The 19,995-nt window shown below is 36.5% G+C and overlaps 1 protein-coding gene across 8 annotated transcripts in view; it reads right to left on the reverse strand.

The window, feature by feature from the left end:
* The window catches only part of LOC136834911 (ATP-sensitive inward rectifier potassium channel 12-like), a 359,204-nt gene that overhangs the window by 150,488 nt on the left and 188,721 nt on the right, over positions 1–19,995 (reverse strand). The window lies entirely within an intron of this gene.

Consider the following 19,995-nt stretch of genomic DNA (forward strand, 5'->3'; position numbering starts at 1 on the left):
CAATTTTTGGAGAAAATTAATCGTATTTTGTTAACAACAATTTCCTTATTCGCTTTAGAGGTTAATTCCGAATACAATGATATCATCAGCCTGACGTTACATATCAAATCAAGATACCATCACACTTTCATACAGTTTGGAAAGCTGCATTGTAATTTTTTCAGTTTTATCGCATAATAATAATAATAATAATAATAATAATAATAATAATAATAATAATAATAATAATAATAATGCATTATTATTATTATAATTATTACTATTATTATGGCTTCTTTTAGGTGTGTAATTATTATAATTGTTAAATGGTTATATGAATAAGAGTGCTACTGTTTTTATATTTTCTTACTACTACTACTACTACTACTACTACTACTACTACTACTACTACTACTACTACTACTAATAATAATAATAATAATAATAATAATAATAATAATAATAATAATAATTATTATTATTATTATTATTATTATTATTATTATTATTATTATTATTATTATTATTATTATTATTATTATTATTATTATTATTATTATAAACCTTTAAAAAGGGCTTCCCTAAAACCTACATTTTGCTCGCTTAGCCAAAAAATTTTTTCATTATACTCGAAGAACAATGCCACTTCATTCTCCTGTCTAATCATCATGCAAAAACACCCGTACACACACACACACACACACACACACACACTCCACTTACGCAAACTGTTTACCATCGACTCCTCCACCCAACCCACCTGAAATTTATGGCCTGACAGAACTCGACTCCACGAAGTGTTTACAAGAGCACCCGGCGATGATACGTGGGCTCCCTATTAACTTTCTCTAGATGGAGATTTATGGACGCCACAAAAGGGGAAAAAAGAGCAGTATAAGATAGATCACTATCACATTTATAACGCCTTCCTGGATGATAGGGAAATCTCATTTTGGAATCACAGCCACTCGAGCGGTTATCATCTTTATTATCTTTTCGCTTCTTCCCGTTCTGCTTCGTCGAATATTGCCGAGAGTGTAAGACACGGTCGAGAAATGGAGTGGTTGGTGGGGTGGGGGGGTTTCCGACCCTAGTGACAAAGGCCTTCACCAAAAACCAAACCTTCCTGGAATCTTCCTATTTTCGTCAACTCCACATCCCTTAGCAGACCTTTAACCTGTCCCTATCAAATCCCAACGCCCTTGGAAAGCGTCCATCCCTTTGCCAAATCCTCATGCCCTTGGAAAGTGTCCATCCCTTTACCAATTCCTTAAGCCCCAGGAAAGTGCCCATCCCTTTATCAAGTCACCCCGCCCTTGGAAAGTGTCATATCCCTTTATCAAATCCTCACGCGCTGGGAAAGTGTCCATCCCTTTACCAGTTCCTTAAGCCCTAGGAAAGTGCCCATCCCTTTATCAAATCCTCACGCGCTGGGAAAGGGTCCATCCCTTTATCAAATCCTTACGGCCCTGGAAAGTGTCCATCCCTTTATCAAATCCTCACGCGCTGGGAAAGTGTCCATCCCTTTATCAAATCCTCACGGCCCTGGAAAGTGTCCATCCCTTTATCAAATCCTCACGCGCTGGGAAAGTGTCCATCCCTTTATCAAATCCTCACGCCCTTGGAAAGTGTCCATCCCTTCATCAAATCTCCCCGCCCTTGGAAAGTGTCGATCCCTTTATCGAATCCTCAAGCCTTGGAAAATGTCGATCCCTTTATCAAATCCTCAAGCCTTGGAAAGTGTCCATCCCTTCATCAAATCTCCCCGCCCTTGGAAAGTGTCGATCCCTTTATCAAATCCTTAAGCCTTGGAAAGTGTCCATCCCTTCATCAAATCTCCCGCCCTTGGAAATCCTCAAATCCTTAAGCCCTTGAAAGTGTCCATCCCTTTAAATCCCCTTGGAAGTCCATCCCTTTACCAAATCCTCAAGCCCTTGGAAAGCGTCCATCCCTTTACCAATTCCTCAGCCGCGTTATCAAACACTCCCCCTCCCTTTATCCCAACCATTCCCTATATCAGTAATTCGAACGTCACATGACGTCACAGAATCCAATAATAGCAAAGAGAAGCACTGAGATGCGTGGGGGAAAAATATATATATATACACCTCATCTCTCGCACAACAGATCTAATGATGGGGTTCCTTCGTCCATTTCCCCGCACGTCGGAAGGATAGCCTTATCATATTCTGCCCTCCGCTACTTTCCTTTATGTATAGGATGCCCGGGTAACGGGTAATCCTTTCATCTCTCCATAGGATCCCTTTTACCTGTGCTACTAGGTGACGATGGGGTTTCTGGAACCTGACGGATTGGTATGAAAAGCATCGTAGCTTTTCTTATCTATAAATCTCTTCATCTTTGTAATCTTTGTATGGTGGCTGGGTTTGAATGGCAAAAGCACAAAAATATAGATAGGAAATCAGTAGATGAAAAACAAGAACGGGGATAATCGAGAATAGAAGAAATAGCTGAGGATAAATAAGCATATAACATATCGTTAGCTTAACTGATGCAAATCACTGAGCTATAACAAACCCTCCATATGAAATGGGAACACAGAAGACACTCGGAAGTTCTGTATTTTTGGGATTAATTGAAATGAAAAACTGAGAGATATATAAACAAAACTTAACCAATATATATATATATATATATATATATATATATATATATATATATATATGTGTGTGTGTGTGTGTGTGTGTGTGTATACTGTATATATATATATACATATATATATATACATACAGTATACATGTATATATACATACACACACACATATATATATATATACTCAATCATTAAAAACAAATTCACTAACTTAGTTAATTACTAAAAAATATATTCAAACAAAATTATCCAAGTTAGAGAAAAACAAAATACGATGCTTTTTCCTGAGAGAGAGAGAGAGAGAGAGAGAGAGAGAGAGAGAGAGAGAGAGAGAGAGAGAAGAGCAAGCAAGCACGGCCTGTTTACACGCTCTTTCTTTGAACCCAGTGTTCCCTACCTCCTGGGTCAAGGCCCCCTAAGAATAGGTCAACAAGCCATTGGCGTCCGCCATTATGGTTTTATTATTCTCCTGATCATTGGCGAGAACCTGCGAGATTCGTTAGGGAAATCTACGGGGAACACTATACTTTTATTTACCATGATAATGTTGATTATATTATTATTATTATTATTATTATATTATTATTATTATTATTATTATTATTATTATTATTATTTATGGTGCCTCACTATATTGTGACCGGGAATAATGAATAAAAAACCACAATAATGTAAATGAGAGACTGTATTTTTCCAAAATACAAGAGATAAAAAAAGGGGGAGATTTTTTTAACACGTTTTGTATTTTGGAAAATACAGTCTCTCATTTACAGTCTCATTATTATTATTATTATTATTATTATTATTATTATTATTATTATTATTATTATTATTATTATTATTATTATTATTATTATTATTATTATTATTATTATTATTATTATTATTATCATTATTATTATTATTATTATTTACTGGTGAAAACCTGCAAAACTCACCAAGAAAATCTACGGAAATAACACCAATCATTTTACCTAGTGAAAGTGTTAATTTCTATTGCTCTTCAACGCCTATTTAAAGCATCGTTACATTTCCTCCGCCCATCTTTCAATACGCTAAATCTTATTGAATAGTTAACTCATGTCGTCAAAAATGATTGTTTACAGATTGTCGAGACGATAAGTCTCTACCCCGGAGACGGTACGTTCTGTTCTGAAAATCGAACCAAGTTATAGGTTGATTTGGAAGGCGGCAAGTTTATGCTTGAGTTTATTGTTCGTGGATTATATTTGCTATACACATACACACATACACACACACACACACACACACATATATATATATATATATATATATATATATACTTTTAAGGTATAGCTTATATCTTATGTAATTTTAATTAAAAATAATTGCTCCCGTTGCATATATTACGCCCCAGCGCATGGGATTTGGTCCTACATAAAAAATCGATCTATCTTCCATATCAAGGGTAACATTACAGACTATGTTGATAAATTAATTACTGAACATCGAACAAAAAAAAAAGTAAATAAAACAAGTAAAACCCCATTCACCACCAATTTGGAGACTCGGATGAACCCGGAAATAATAAACGGATTGTCTCGCCGAGATTCGAAGTATGGAAACAATCATTTCGATTCGAAGAAGTACACAATAAGAAGCTATATAACACGGGTAATGCTTAGGAGGTGCTGCCCGTTCCCTTTGTTACAAATCCCGACCCGTGGCATACCTGTCAACCGTCCGGCTCTCGTCGGGGACCTCGTGATTTACAGACGTATTCTCCCTTTGTCTTGACCACAATGCAAATCCTGCTGATCCCGAATTGAGGGGCATAAATTGCCCGCAACACCTTTAATTTATCCCGTGTGTCTGGCCGAGGGCATCTCTGAATGCATTGCATAATGGGAAGTTTCCATTTCTCTCTCTCTCTCTCTCTCTCTCTCTCTCTCTCTCTCTCTCTCTCTCTCTCTCTCTCTCATTGGTTGAATAAGATCTCAGCTGACAGTCGTAAGTTGAATGTTGTTTATTGTTAAGTTAATGCTCAGTCTTACTCTCCTCCTACCCCGTAGCCTTATTTAACATTCTTTAAAGCAGTGATTCTCAAACTGGGTGCCATGGCACCCTGGGGTACCCCGGAGTGTGCCTAGGGGTGCCGCAAGATTGTCATGAATTTTGTCTTTGCTAGATCATCTTAATGAACATTTGTAACAAAAAAAAAGAAAGAAAAGTTTGCAGTAGTCTTCATATAATCATTATCAGTGTGTCCACTCTAATATATAAACATTAACTATATATATATATATATATATATATATATATATATATATATATATATATATATATATATATATATATATATATATATATATATATGCTTAAAGGTGATTATTATGGTTTTTATGTCAGTCCGCATTCATAACGCTTAAGTTTATCTAATTCTTCTGAAATGCTCTTTGATTGTACAGTTATATTTCTGCATGTAAGGTGTGCTGATTTTGGTGTGAGTGTGGATAATAATTTCATTCATTAAATAAGAAGTTAATTCATGCGATATAGTGGGATGGTGGAGAAGGGGTGCCACCGTAAGGATTACATTAGTCAGGGTGCCATCACTAAAAAAAGATTGAAAACCACTACTCTAAAGCAAATTGACATGTATTCTCGAAATTTGACAGGTATGCTGAGATTAAGAGTGTTTTTTAGCGTCTTTCACCTCGTAATTAATCTCAGTGGTCTCTCTTCAAACACAGCACGAACAGAGACGCAGCGGATGTGCAAACTAGACCGGATTTAACGAGTTTCATCAAAAACATTGAATGAAGAGGTTGTGTGTTGATCAGGCGGAGGTTATGAGTTGAATACCTAGAGGTTATGAGTTGATCACGTAGGAGCATTGAAACATGGTTAGTGGCTGCTCTCTCTCTCTCTCTCTCTCTCTCTCTCTCTCTCTCTCTCTCTCTCTCTCTCGCTAATTTGGACTGAAAAGCATCTCATCTCTTTAATATCTACACTTTCGATAAAGTTTTTTTTTTCTTTTACAAATATCAGTATTTATATTTTTATCAATAATGTCAGCGGCTTTCGTAGTGAATCCTAATTTTCATCACACGAGCTGTAATAAATTATTAATAACCGAACAGGATACAATTGAATAGACCAGAAACTTACAAAATGAACAGAAACAAAGGAATGAGTTGGAAACGCAACCAGCAGAAAGAAAAATAAATTACTATGACGCATAATCGTTTTAATCGAAATTGGAAAAACAATGTTTAAATGAATTTTAAGCAATGAACTAGTGCACATACACAAATCTATCTATCTATTAATGTATATATATACATATATATACTGTATATATATTTATATACTATATATATATATATATATATATATATATATATATATATATATATATATATATATACACATACATTAAACTTGATCATTTGCGCAATCGCACAGTGAATTCATACAAAGAATAATAACAGAACCACATTTAAAGCTGGATAATACCTGACAGAGATTTTATTTTAAAAAGTTACAAGCCTTCAAGGACTACTATGTCTCCATCATTACGGATACCGGACGATGGGGACAGACTAGCCCTTGAAAGCCTGTAACTTTTGTAAATAAAATCTCCATTAGTCACTACCCTGTTTTATATATTAAAAATATATATAATATATATACATATCTATATATACTATATATATAATGTATTATGTATATAATACATATACATATATAAATTTCAATCACTGAAATAAAACTAAGGACATCGTATCCTATGGCAGCAAGGGTGAAGGAAGGGTAGGGCAGACAGCCGGCAGAATGATGGGGGGAGGGGGAGTCTGAAATGGAAAGGAAAACTGATTAAGGATGCTGAATCCTTCGGGACTCTAAGTTATAGATATGTTTTGCGGTCCGGATTCCCCCCGGGGTTCCACGGGGTTAAGGTCACGGTGCTGGAGACACGGGGATGGAGATTTATAATCCTTTAGAATCCTTTTGCGCTACACTTACGCACGCACACACACAGATATATATATATATATATATATATATATATATATATATATATATATATATACATATATAGTTCCTCATTGGACGGATGGTTATCGTTCTCAGCTAGCACTCTGCTGGTCCCGCGTTCGATTCTCCGACAAGCCAATGAAGAATTAGAGGAATTTATTTCAGGTGATAGAAATTCATTTCTCGTTATAATGTGGTTCGATTCCCCAATAAGCTGTAGGTCCCGTTGCTGAGGAGAGCTGTTAATCATATATATACCTGTATATATGTATGTATATATATATATATATATATATATATATATATATATATATATATATATATATATATAACATTCTTCTCTACCGCACTGTATTTGCATAACTGGAGACTGCCCTTCCCGTCGGCCTCTCTATTAAATAAAGAATACCGTTCTAGCGGAATACAGGAGCTGTGCTCCATAAATACATAAAATCAAAGCATCTGCTGACACACACACAGACAGGCCCGACACCAGGTGACAAAACCATACAAACCTATTCACGACCGCAAGAAAAAACTCGCTGTACAGAAAAAAAAAACACACTCACACAGACACACACAGAGCCAGACTCGTAAACACTCCCACTCACACTCCGAGACACACACACACACACACACACACACACACACAACAAACACACACGCACGAAAAAACAAAAGCTGTACGCTGGATGTAAACAATTCGCAGGGGATATGTTATGCTCGGGAGTCCATTTTTGACGAAAAACCTCTGATTATGAGTAAGCAGGGCGGACGTATTTAGCCTTCCGTCGCCGGGTTCCGTTCTTTGATGGCCTCGTCGTGTTGTCTTCTTCTTCTTCGACCAAAGTCGACTCATTAGTCATGCTGTTTGCGGGTAGGCGGGGGGGTTGGCGAGTGATTGATTTCGCGCGATGGTGGTGTCGCTCGGAGAAAGGTCATTGTAGAGGTGGACAACTGGGTGTGTGTATTATATATATATATATAATGTAACAGAATTTTGTTAAAAAAACTGACGATGGGGACAGATTAGCCCTTGAAAGCTTCTAACTTTTGTGAATAAAATCTTCATTAGATACCATCCTGTTCAAGTGAGGTCCTGTTTTATATATATATATATATATATATATATATATATATATATATATATATATATATATATATATATATATATATATATATATATATATGTATATATATGTATATATATGCATATATATAAAATATACATTCTATATTTATATATGTATATACATACATGTATATTTACATACATACACATAACTAAGGACATTGCAACGTCCTTAGTTAGAAATAAGCCTGCAAACAAACAAAGAGAGAGAGAGAGAGAGAGAGAGAGAGAGAGAGAGAGAGAGAGAGAAGTCAAGAACGCATACTACATAATTATGAAGTAAAACGCGGTTAATTCAACCGGCAATTGACGACCAATTCACTCGGAACATAACGAGCAGCCCATTTGAGCTGCGGATATCAACAGGTGAAGGAGGTCATTATAACTCCACAATGCCAGTCATTTCTCTCTCTCTCTCTCAGCATTATGGTACCTAAAGGCTCTCTCTCTCTCTCTGCATTATGGTACCTAAAGGCTCGCTCTCTCTCTCTCTCTCTCTCTCTTTACATTATGGCACCTATGATTCTCTCTCTCTCTCTCTCAGCATTATGGCACCTATAATTCTCTCTCTCTCTCTCTCTCTCTACATTATGGCACCTATAATTCTCTCCCTCTCTCTCTCAGCATTATGGCACCTATAATTCTCTCTCTCTCTCTCTCAGCATTATGGTACCTAAATCCTCTCTCTCTCTCAGCATTATTGTACCTATACCTATAATTCTCTTTCTCTCTCTCAACATTATGGCGCCTATAATTCTCTCTCTCTCTCTCTCTCTCTCTCTCTCTCTCTCTCTCTCTCTCAGCATTATGGTACCTAAATACTCTCTCTCTCAGCATTATAGCACCTATAAATCTCTCTCTCTCTCTCTCTCTCTCTCTCTCTGTATTATGATGCACCTAATAATATTGTTGAGCTTTCCTTCACAGTTTGGATAATAGATGAAAAATAACATCTTTGTCTTTTCAACTCACTGAAGAGGCAATTCTCTATCTATCTGTCTATCTATCTGTCTGTCTATATGTCTGTCTGTCTATATGTCTTATCTATCTCTGATGCCTTGATTAGTCTGGATTTCCATCCCAGGGGCGACTTATAAAAGGAAAAACACGTGTCACCATCCAATTAGAAACTTTGTTTGCAAGTAAGCCTTCTGGAGTTGCCGGTTTGCCATTTTCGGATTTAATATCCGAGAAGAATACGTCAGATTTTTTTTTATATTAATTACAGAGGCCAGGAGACTGTGTTATTATTATTATTATTATTATTATTATTATTATTATTATTATTACTGAAGTTTAAAACATTGCAAGTTTGTTGAAAAATGGAGCAACTAATTGTTGACAAGTGTAGTTAAACTGATGCAAATATGACGCATGCAATAATGATAAGATAATATGAAAGATTAAAAAATTACAGTTACAATTCCAGCTATGAAAGTGAGACAATGAATAGAGGATATAAGATAAAAACATAAAATACGTAAAATATGTAAGAAGCAAAATAAAATAAATGATATAATATAAACTAGAAGCCCACGGGCCAAAATGACTCAAAGCCCCTATTTTGGCCCCACCCTGGTACCTGGGCCATGAGAATGACTGAAAGTTATTTTGACGAACAGAATACCACTTGCCCCAGAAATGAATGTTCTTGGGATTTTTTTGTACACTGTAAAATTTTGCACATTTCTTGTGGTCCCATTCTGTCTCAGAAGCCACGGTTTGGTCAAACTCGAGTCTACAGTACGTAAGGAAGCTTCCAAGTAAATTTTGTCATTTCTTGTACAGTGATTCTTAAGAAGATTTCTAAGTGACTCCACTGTTGGGCTGGGTAGTACCCCCGACCCCTTCCCCATAATTTTTCTGAGAGAGAGAGAGAGAGAGAGAGAGAGAGAGAGAGAGAGAGAGAGAGAGAGAGAGATATGCCTTTTCTGCACACTTCAGCTCCATGCGTCTTTCTTTGAGCGTATTTGCGTTAAAATATTATGCATTTTTATTGTTTGTGTTTCCCAGTCCCTAAGGCAAACGCGTTGAGAGAGAGAGAGAGAGAGAGAGAGAGAGAGAGAGAGAGAGAGAGAGAGAGAGAGAGAGAGAGACCTCATGTGATACACGAAAATGTGATAAAAATACCAGAGTGAGAGAAAGAGAGTAATACTGATACAAAATGGAGATCACGTTGAGAGAGAGAGAGAGAGAGAGAGAGAGAGAGAGAGAGAGAGAGAGAGAACCTTTTCCGTCAATTGACGTTTATAAAGCTTCCGTCCCTCCCCCTTCCGTCCTTCCTTCATTGCCCTTTCATATCTGTCGCGATTGTGGGTCACGGGCTCCTAATTGAGAACGCACCAACTCAAGGACACACACGCACGCACGCACGCACACACACACACACACAACAAACACACGCACACGCGCTCACCGGCGATCGATTTTCTGTCTGGGCGCCATAGCAAAGGCAGGCACTCAACTTTACGCCGTGTGGTTGCTATTAATAGCTTCGGGAGGGATACGTTTATGTCCTTCTGGAAGCATACCACACGCACGCACACACACTCTCTCTCATGCCCTGTGCCTCTACAACACCTCACCTCCCCCTCCTCCTCCTCCAACTCTTTTGATTCCAGGTAAGGAATGGGATCCGGTCTGACGCTGGGAATGCATGTTAGGAATGGTGCGTTAAGGCCGTCTTGGGAATTCTTAAAAGAACCGAATCACGAATTGCTAGGGAGGGTCTCCTGACTTCTGGGTTTTAGAAGATCTAGAGAATTCTAGAGGAAATTCTTCTGAATTCTGGAGGAAATTCTTCTGAATTCTGGAGGAAAGTCTTCTGAATTCTAGAGGAAATTCTTCTGAATTCTGGAGGAAAGTCTTCTGAATTCTAGAGGAAAGTCTTCTGAATTCTGGAGGAAAGTCTTCTGAATTCTAGAGGAAAGTCTTCTGAGAATTCTGGAGGAAAGTCTTCTGAATTCTAATGAATTCTAGAAGAAAGTCTTCTGAATAATGGAGGAAAGTCTTCTGAATTCTAGAGGAAAGTCTGAGAATTCTGGAGGAAAGTCTTCTGAATTCGAAAGGAAAGTCCTCTGAGAATTCTGGAGGAAAGTCTTCTGAATTCCAGTGAATTCTGGAGGAAAGTCTTCTGAGAATTCTAGAGGAAAGTCTTCTGAATTCTAGAGGAAAGTCTTCTGAATTCCAGTGAATTCTAGAGGATAGTCTTCTGAATTCTAGAGGAAAAGCTCGTGAATTCCACTAGACGGTCCTATGAACACTATCAGACCATCTTATGAATTCCAAGAAGGCTGTCTCATTAATTCCTGAAGACTATGTCTTCTGAATTCGAGAAGAACGTATTCTGTATTCTAAAAGACTATAAATCTAGAAAACTTTGTGAATGACTGTATGGATTCTTAAAAGGTATAAATTCTAGAAAATTGTCCCCTAAAAGAGTTTATTATGAACTCCAAAGAATATCTCATATATTCCCGAAGCCCTATCTTATAAATTCCTGAAGATCGTCTTCTGAACTCTGGAACAGCCTTGAATTACAGAAGAACATCTGAATTCCTGAACACCATCTACTGAATTGTAGAAGACCTATCTTATAAACCCTTGAAGACAATTTTAGGAATTACAGAGTACTGCCTTATGAATCCTAGAAAACAGAACCATCTTAAGGATTCTCGATGACCGTCTTATGACAAATGTTTTCACAATGTTTTAATTTCTGGTACAAAATAAGATCATTTTTGACCATGGAAGCACAAAAATGGATCTACCTCTCTAGAATTCATCATTTACCCATTGCAATGCGAGAACTATTTTTATTTTTTAACGCAGAACCTTAATATATTTGCTTTTCCGTCTACTGGGATTACCTTCCTTTTCCTCTAAAATTCTGAAGATATTCCTTTAGAATTCAGAAGAGATTTGGAAGATTCTTCTCTGAAATTCACTAGAATTCAGAAGACTTTCCTTTAGAATTCACTAGAATTCAGAAGGCTTTTCTCTAGAATTCACTAGGATTCATAAGACTTTACTCCAGAATTCATTAGAATTCAGGTGACTTTCCTTCATTATTCAGAAGACTTTCCTCTAGAGTTCACTGGAATTCAGAAAACGTCCTTCCAGAATTGTCTAAAATAATCAAAGCCTCAGCTGTTTTCTGGAATAAACAATTCTTATTCCTCGAGACAAAATTCATCTACTTTTGAACCTGTAATCACAGCAGTCTCTAAAATATTTATTATTGCAGATAGTCTCATCGAATTACCTTAAAATAAAAAAAAATAGATTCAGACACTATTGGAATGCAAATGACGAATTATAGCGCCAAACGTTATTATTTATGGAACCAAATAAGATCTGTTTTGACACGTGGACTGCAAATTGAATTCCCCGGGCGTACATTTCCGGTTAAAAATAGATTAGCCTGACATTGTAGGAATAGAACTAATGGATTCAAGGTTATGCTGCGGTTGTCTGAATAAAATGGATCCGTTTGGACGTCGGGTGATAAAATCTATTAATTTTTAGAAAACTGTGGTTGGCATGGGTTCAAAATAGACTGCTTTTGAACGTTGGATGTTGAAACTAAAAGTAAAAATTGTCGGAAACTGCTGTTATTTCACGTTCTAAAATAACATAAATTTTGACTAGAAGAATAAAAATTCAATTCCGTTAAACAGATGTGATAACGGATTAAGAAATTGGTCGTTTTAGAAGATGGAAAAGCAAAATTAGAAATATAGAAGATGGTATTAGTATTAAAAATAGCAAAAAATTGTATTTGCATATGGAATGCATAGATGATGAGCTCTACAAAAATGCCGTATGATTTGCGGTTGGAAGGTGAATCCACCTTCACATTAGGTACATGAAATCAAATAAAAAATTACCTATTATAAAAGGAGAAAGTCTTATTGTGACCCATACCCACTAACCTCAGACTCTTGGGGTTTGTCGCATATTATGTGACAGCGTTGTATTCAGGCATTCAGTGTCACCCATCCAGATTCTGACCAGACCCGAAATTACTCCTGGAACCAAGAGCTAGTGTTAATCAACACAAACCTATTTCTCTCGGAAGACTTGACGAATGGCGGACGTTATAAGGTAGTAATGTCTCAGTCTTCTTCATTCTAATCATCCGGTTATATTTACGACGAAGTCCCTCGCATCCAAACAGGTGGATGTCATCCACTGAAGTCATCCGTGCTAGAAGCTACAACCACCCGTCTGTCAATTCTATTTGTGGATGCGCATGTTTCTCATAATGGTTGGGAACTCGTCGGCCGCTGGACTAGAGAGAGAGAGAGAGAGAGAGAGAGAGAGAGAGAGAGAGAGAGAGAGGTGGTGGGGGGAGGGAGGGGTTAGGACCATAAACAGCAATTTAGTGACGTTACGGAAATAGCCTGCCGAGTTAATAGTTGATATTCCGTATATCGTTATTAGTTTCGTTTATGCTGAATGGAATAATTGTTCGGTGAATTTCTTCTGCTTTGCACTTACTATATTCTCTTCTTCTCTGAGGCTGTTTGTTGTTGGGAGCTCTCTAAACTCAACAGACTTCTGTTGCTTCTTTTAAATGAACACCGTGTTCTTATGTTACCTTTTCATCAAATGAACACCGTGTTCTTATGTTACTTTTTCATCAAATGAACACCTTGTTCTCACGTTACTTTTTTCATCAAATGAACACCGTGTTCTTATGTTACTTTTTTCATCAAATGAACACCGTGTTTTTATGTTATTTTTTCATCAAATAAACACCTTGTTCTATGTTACTTTTTTCATCAAATGAACACCGTGTTCTTACGTTACTTTTTCATCAAATGAACACCGTGTTCTTATGTTATTTTTTCATCAAATGAACACCGTGTTCTCATGTTACTTTTTTCATCATATAAACACCGTGTTCTTATGTTACTTTTTTCATCAAATGAACACCGTGTTATGTTACTTTTTCATCAAATGAACACCGTGTTCTTATGTTACTTTTTTCATCAAATGAACACCGTGTTCTTATGTTACTTTTTTCATCAAATGAACACCGTGTTCTTTGGAAGCCTGAATTTCAAGTCAATGGCCCCCTGTGGTGGTTTTTTTTCCATATATGTAGGGTTCCTTCTGAATAATAATAATAATAATAATAATAATAATAATAATAATAATAATAATAATAATAATAATAGTAACTGATATCCAGCTGGCCACCAAATCACTGATATTTTAATCCCAACCCAGAGTTGCAAAGGTTCGACCCCAATTTAGGGTAGGAACAATTATCTTAATTCTATAATTCCCTTTAGTGTAAGTTATTTCCATGGTAATGGTATTGTTGAACTATATTTATTCGTAATTATGTCGTAATTTACCATGAATAAACATGTAAAGGGAATTATAGATATATAAGATATTGTTCCTACCCTAAATTGGGGTCGAACCTTTGCAGTTCTGGGTTGGGATTAAAATATCAGTGATTTGGTGGCATATAGTTATATATTATTATTATTATTATTATTATTATTATTATATATATATATATATATATATATATATATATATATATATATATATATATATATATATATGTATATGTAAACACAGATTGTCTACGGGAAACTGACTCCACGTTAAACTATCACAAAATCATAAACAAGAAAATACAAAACACATTTAGTACTTTATATGTTAAAAAAGTCATGTCATTACTAAATTATTTAAATGCTGCCCCTCCTCCGCCTAGGACAGGTGTGTGAGTAATATAGGTTACAACGCCTACTTTAGAACCATAGAAACTAATTCCAGTCACTATTATTATTATTATTATTATTATTATTATTATTATTATTATTATTATTATTATTATTTCGTCACATGAATTTTCGTTTCCATTATAATCATATTCCGTCAACACCTCCCACCTCAGAATTATGACAGCTTCGCTTCCATCCATACTTATTATCGCTTTATCTCTCCTATTCCCCTCGTTCTGCTTTTATCACTGATTATTCCTCTGCGTTGGCGTTTGCTTCTTTCATTCTCTTTCGTTAAGGTGCGCTTGCTCTGATCACTCCCAATGAAGCGTGTTTGTTCACCTCGTTTAATGGCGCTGTGTACCTGGAAACATTTTAGTTTTACTACTAATCTCGTTTGCTTTTCCTCGATAATTCCCCGTAGGAGGGGAGTCCCGTCAGTGCACCTCGTGTGTCTCTTCACATTCCAAATATTCACATTTTTATTATCTCTGTGGTATGATTAACGATTGAATTCAGTTTTAGGGATGTTTAATGTGTCCTGTCTTGTTGAGACACTGAATTTATTCATTTTTGAGAAATTACACATTTTTGCCCAGTTTTTATCTGCCTTTTTTAGTACATCAATTTTTCCATAAGGTCAAGGATATTAAATAAATCCTGTGCCCCAACTCCCCTTTTTTTGGGTGGGCCTGGAGCAGGGGCGGGGAAAAGTGTGGGGAGGGAAGTACCCAGTACTTCCCCTTCTCCACCCTTGTCAAAACAAGTCACCACTTTCTTTTCTTGAAAATACCCGTAAACCTACGGATACTGAATCCAGTATCCCACCCCACCTTGTTTTTTGGGTGGACCTGGGGCAGGGGCATGGGCATGGAGGGAAGAGGAGGGGAAGGGAGGGGGAAAGGACCAAGTCCTTCCTCCTCTCCACCACTTTCTATTCTTGAAAATACCCATAAGCCTACGGATATTAAATCCAGTAACCACCCCCCCTTTTTGGGTGGAACTGGGGCAGGGGCATGGGCAGGGAGGGAGGAGGGAGGGAGGGAGGGGGAAAGGACCCAGTATTTCCTCCTCTCCACCACTTCCTAGACTTGAAAATACCCATAAGCCTACGGATATTAAATCCAGTACCTCAATCCCCTTGTTTTTTGGGTGGACCCGGGGCAGGGGCAGGGAGGGAGGAAGGGAAAGGACCCAGTATTTCCCCCTCTCCACCGCTTTCTAGACTTGAAAATACCTTTGACTCATGATGATTCACTCTTTGATATCTTTTTCCTCTCCATTCATAAAGAAGGGATCGAAGCACATCACCCACGACTGCCATTATGAAACGAGAGGCGGGGGGAGGGGAGAGGGGGGAGTGAGGAGGGAGGGAATTAAGGGCGCACATGTTTACCATCAAATGTCATGCTGCCACCCTAATTAACAAGGGCGAATGACATATGAATAACTATAAAGGCCAAAGGAAAATACTACGTGCGGCGAAAATATGGATATAGTTATTTGTTATTATCTTTATTGTTATTAATAATATCTCTTCGTTGGGCTTATCCGCGCGTCTCTAAAATGTTGTTCTTTATATTTATAGATGTCACTAAGTATTTCCTGTGGGGTTAATGAAAAATTTTAATAGATTTCACTAAAATATTGTTCTGTATATTTATAGAGGTCACTAAGTATTTCCTGTGGGGTAAATGATAAATTTTAATAGATTTCACTAAAATATTGTCATGTATATTTATAGATGTCACTAAGTATTTCCTCTAGAGTTAATACAGCCTCAGAAGCATTGCTCTAGATATTGATAGATTTTAATAGATTTCACATTGCTCTATTTATAGATGTCAGGACCATTTTCTGTGGGCTTCGCCGGAAGTCCGAAATGCTGATCTGTCTATTTATAAAAAAACATGAGATTGTTATTGTGAGTTTCACCAATTCTCCAAAACACGGTATTTATAGATATTGTAGATATTCACTGCAGGATTATCCACGGTTTTCTCATTTATAAATTGTTTATAGATTTTATAGTCATCCATTAACCTGCACAGTAAACTGCATTTTAAAAACATAATCATACGTACTATTTTGTAAGCTCAACAAAGGATCTTTAATATTCAAAATGGACTTGGAATTGGAATACAGAGTTCAGGCCAAAGTCCAAGCACTGGGACCTATGAGGTCATTCAGCGCTAGAAAGGAAACTGAGAGTTGGTAGGTTTGAAAGGTGTAACAGGAGGAAAACCTCAAAGCAGTTGCACTACGAAAGACTTGTTAGGAGAGGGTGGGTAGCAAGATGGAAGAAAGATACTATGAATGGAGGTACAGTAAAAGGAATGAAAGGGGTTGCAGCTAGGGGCCGAAGGGACGCTGCAAAGAACCTTCAGTAATGCCTACAGTACACCCCGTGAGGCGCACTGACGGCACGACCTCCCCTTACAGGGTAATATGCAAATGACTTTTTAAATACTAAACGTGTGAAAAGTTTTGGGAGGAATTAAGTTTAAGGTTTTTTTTTATACAAATTGCAATTTACCTACTAGATATTTCTAGATACATTCCAATCTAAAACTGAAATCTGAACCCTGGAGATTTACAGATATTTATGTGGGTTTAATCAATACGTTCTAATCTACTGACGTAAATATTGCACTACAATATTCGTCGATATTAATTTGTGAGTTTAACATTTATTCTCAGATAATATGTAAACTATATTTCTTGAATACAAAACTGTAAATGTAGAGACATCTAGACAGTAATAGTTAGTCATTAAGATTTTTTTTTTATATACTTGATATGATATAATTTTATATGTATATATCCATACACATATATATATATATATATATATATATATATGTATGTGTATATATATATATATATATATATATATATATATATATGTATATATATATATATATATATATATATATATATATATATATATATATATATATATATATAACGATAAGTTACAAATGTCCTTTAATATCCAGTTCGCTCTATCTCGAAATAATATATTTTCATATATATTAACCTAAGGGGAATTTTTTAGTTGATATTAAGTTCGTCGTCTCGTGGGCTCGAACCACAAAAGACAAGAACTCAGGATCACAGTGACGCACCTTAAACCACATGGTTAACATGGTAAAGGTGGGTTGATATCGATTCTAAACAAATACCTGAGTTCGACAATGATTTGTAGGTGGGAGTCGGCATCAACTTATTACTTTAATATATCTCCCTTGATGGCCGTGTGGTTTAAGGCGCATCACTGTAGGACCGAGTTCTTGTCTTCCGTGGTTTGAGCCCATGAAACGACGAACTTATTATCAACTAAAAAATTCCCCTTCGGGTAACATTATATGAAAATATATTATTTCCGAAGTAGAGCGAATTGGATGTTAAAGAACATTTATAGCTTAATGCTTGTATATGAGTCATGGTGATGTGATAAAATTCATACATATATATATTTTATACATATATAAATATGTGTGTATATATATATAGTATTCTACGCACATTAATATGCCTGTTTACTTATTGTTACATGTTTATCTACAATGACTGCGTCGGTTAATTAATGTTTTTGTATTGTTCATGCGTCAGTCGTTCCTTGCTTACACCAATCGCTCAGCTGCTGACAATTTCTACCTAAATTTCACTTCTTTTAGTATCGATGATCCTAAATATTGCGACGCTGGTATACAATAATGACAGAAAATCTCTACCAAGAGTCTGTGATCCGTTTATATGTATTTCTGTTATTTACATCTTCATGAGTTATAATTTAGTTATCCTTTTATTTATTTCTGTTTACCAAAATGCTGTTTACGTCTCGCCAACTGATCATGGTCAGTCAATCTTAAGTCTCAATTGTGGAGTCAGATAATTTATAATCAATCAGTCAGTCTTAAGTCCCAGTTGTGATGCCAAATAACGTTAGATCAATCAGTCAATCTTAGGTCCCAGTTTTGATCCCAAATAACGTTAGATCAATCAGTCAATCTTAAGTCCAAACTGTGATGCCAAATACCGTTAGCTCAATCATTCAATCTTAGGTCCCAGTTTTGATGCCCAAATAACGTTAGATCAACCAGTCAATCTTAAGTCCAAACTCTGATGTCCGAGTTAACAATCAGTCAATCTTAGGTCCCTTTAATTTTTGCAATCAATCAGCTACTCTTACGTCCGGGTTACATTCCTTGCTGCCTTTAATTTTTCATCCGTGCCCCAACTGGAATCTCTCAGTTTAAAAAAAAAAAAAAGGTCATATTTAAATCATCTTTTAATAAAAAATGCTTTTAATCAAAGGCAAAACTGCTTTAAAGCATCACGTGCCACTAAAATAAGTCTCTGTATCTCTTTGCTAAACATCTGTTCAAATGTTATTCCCTTGTCTGATGATTCACTGTCTGCGCAGCTTCATTGGGTGCGCTACTGAGAAAAAAAGAACATTTTTCGCATCGTCAGTTCCTTGTTCCACGGAACCCCGCAGCGAGGACGCGTCGCTCGATGACGTCACCACCCGTAGGGCGTGACGTCATCGTACCAAAAGGTGTCACAAGGATCGTGACGGGGCTCCTTGTTAAAGTTACTTGTTAGGCTATGACGTAACCTACCAGGTTTCTGTTTACGTATTCGGTTTTCTTTACAGTTAGGCTCCGGAATTCTCAAACTTCTCTGGTTTTCCACCGATCCGGATAGCAGGTGTGTTTCTCAACAGGGGCTCCGATTTGTCAAAAACGATCGAGACAAGAAAAATAAGATGAAAATTTAAAGGAATAAATATATGTTTTCTTTACAGATGGGCTCCGGAATTCTCGAACTGAGCTTGTTTTCCCCGATCACGATGACAGACCTGTCTCTCAACATGGGCTTCCCATTTGCCAAAAAAAAGTTCGAGAAAAGGAAAATAAGATAAAAACTTAAAAAATAAGAGACGATGATAACAGAGTGAAAACAAAGTGATAATAATGACTTTGGTGAAGAAATGAGTCTTCCTCTCAGGTCTCACTGTGACCCAGTGGCACTCCCGCTAGGACCGTACCGAGGTTCGTCACGAATCTGAGCAATGGTCATCGGTGGTCGCTGGGCACCAACCCAAGTACTGACCAGCCTCATTATTGATCAACTTCGCAGGTCAACAGACCACATAAGTTGGCGTTGCATTCATTCCTCCTCTTTCATCCGGGTGGATACAGCGTGGAAATTGGGGAGAGAGAGAGAGAGAGAGAGAGAGAGAGAGAGAGAGAGAGAGAGAGAGAGAGAGAGAGAGAGAGAGAGAGATTATGCCCTGAACTTGCCATTAAAGATTCCTCACAACAGAATGCGCCGATGTTAAACACAAACAAAATGAAAGCAAAATGAAGAAAAGAGATTAAGCTTCAAACTTCAACAACTGTATCATATACATATATATATATATATATATATATATATATATATATATATATATATATATATATATATATATATATATATATATATATATATTACATATACATAAATAT

The sequence above is a fragment of the Macrobrachium rosenbergii genome, chromosome 54, assembly GCF_040412425.1.
Source record: "Macrobrachium rosenbergii isolate ZJJX-2024 chromosome 54, ASM4041242v1, whole genome shotgun sequence".
NCBI classification, from domain to species: Eukaryota; Metazoa; Arthropoda; class Malacostraca; order Decapoda; family Palaemonidae; genus Macrobrachium; species Macrobrachium rosenbergii.